Source organism: Merops nubicus, unplaced genomic scaffold (genome assembly GCF_000691845.1).
Source record: "Merops nubicus isolate BGI_N331 unplaced genomic scaffold, ASM69184v1 scaffold19535, whole genome shotgun sequence".
NCBI classification, from domain to species: domain Eukaryota; kingdom Metazoa; phylum Chordata; class Aves; order Coraciiformes; family Meropidae; genus Merops; species Merops nubicus.
Window position 1 is genome coordinate 24470 of NW_008610497.1, and position 1759 is coordinate 26228.

Genomic DNA, 1759 nt, shown 5'->3' on the forward strand with positions numbered 1-1759 from the left:
CGTGCAGGGGGTCAGAAGGGCTGTTCCCCAGTCACTGTCCAGACCCCCTGCCTGGCTGGAGGTGCCTCACCTGCTCCTTCCCTTGGAAGCTGCCAGAGCTGACGCTGCCAAGTCTGCTGTCAGTTCCTACATTTAATCTTCTCTGCTGCACTGCTTTCCTGCGGGTGCTCTGTGTTCCACCTTCATTTCGTGCTTATGAAAGATGGGATAAGTGCAAATTTATGCTAAGATTAGCCTCCTTTTAGTTTAGCATGAGATCACAGATGTGTGCTTGAGGGAGATGGTTCAAGAGGTTGCTAGTCCATCTCCTGCAGTGAGGCAAAGCAGCAGCTCAAGTGTGCAACTGTTTAAGGGTTTGCTATGCACGGTGGGATGGGTGGCAGCAAAGCATCAGGGCCAAAACAGAGCCCCGAGCACCTCTAGAGATTAGTGAGGAATGGTTTTCTAACCTGCACTTTCAACCCATTGGGGTGTGAGCTCTCAGGTGTCCCTACTCTGATGCATACATAGGTTGTTTTTCCTTGACTCTTTCCTTTGCAACTAAGTATGCCAGCTAGTTCTTGCCCTATCAAACAGGATACAAATGCCACTTAATTTCTTCTAACTGAATATTAGAAGGTTGTCTTCTTTTCCCGTTGCCTGGAGAAAAAACTAATTATATACAAATTTGTTCTCTGAGTTATCTCTGTGGGCCCTTAGCTCATGTTATGGCCGTCTGTTCCCTCAGTTACACTGTAGTGAGCCCTGCATCACGTCCTGTGAGAAATAACACAGATCTGGGTTTTTTTTACTGATGCTAGGGACAAAAGGAAAAGGAGAGAAGTGTTGGTTAGCTGGCTTGCTGCACACCACCTGCATTTCAGTGGGGGCTCAAAGAAAACCAGAGCCTACAGCCAGCCTGAGATCTTTCTGACCTGCTGCAGAGCCTGTTATTTAACTCCCTTGCACCACAGCCTTTGGTGCTACCATCTTCCCCTGGAGCAGCGGGAATGATTGAATTCTGTGTGAGGTGTTGAGGAAGGGAATTGCACCTGCCCCCATCATGCCACCCCTGCGGCAGCAGGCAGACCGGAGCCATCCTGGTTATTGCTGCCTGCTCTCCTCCTCCCGCTGCAGGGAGGGAGCAGCTCCTCGCCCCCAGGGGCCTTGCCTGGCTTTCACGAAGAACCCACCCCCCACCCTGGGCAGAGAAGCCATTTCCAAATGAAGGTTATTAACCTGAGTCAGTGCAAGCAAACATCTCGTTAGGGGAGCTTTTAAAAAGGCAATTCCTCGTGGTTGCTCCATCTGCCTTTCTGCCCTACTGGCTGACGTTTCAGCCCACCAAACTCATTTTGTGCCTTTTTTCCCATGAAGAAGCTAAGCGGGGGGAAGGCCATGTGTATTTTTCTAAGGCTGGCCTACACTGGAAGCCACTTGCAGGTTCAAAGTGTGCTGCTTCGCCTTGTTTCTTATGTGCAAACATGCTGTGAAGCAGTTAATGTCCTTAAAATGTTTGTGGGCGTGAGGCAGCTCCCTGCAGAGATGAATGGGGACGTTCAGGCATCTCAGGCTGTAGTGGTGTGTAGTTCATCAGCTGCACACGATAGTCCTTTTTCCAGGGGCCCTCCCAGCAATCATAACAGCTGGAGATGCAATTTTTTTTAAAGTCAGATCTCAGCTGCTTTGGAGAAAAAAGGCTCATATAAAAGAAGTACTTTGGTATTTTATAGAATAGAATGGTTTGGGTTAGAAGGGACCCTGAAGATCATCTAGTTCC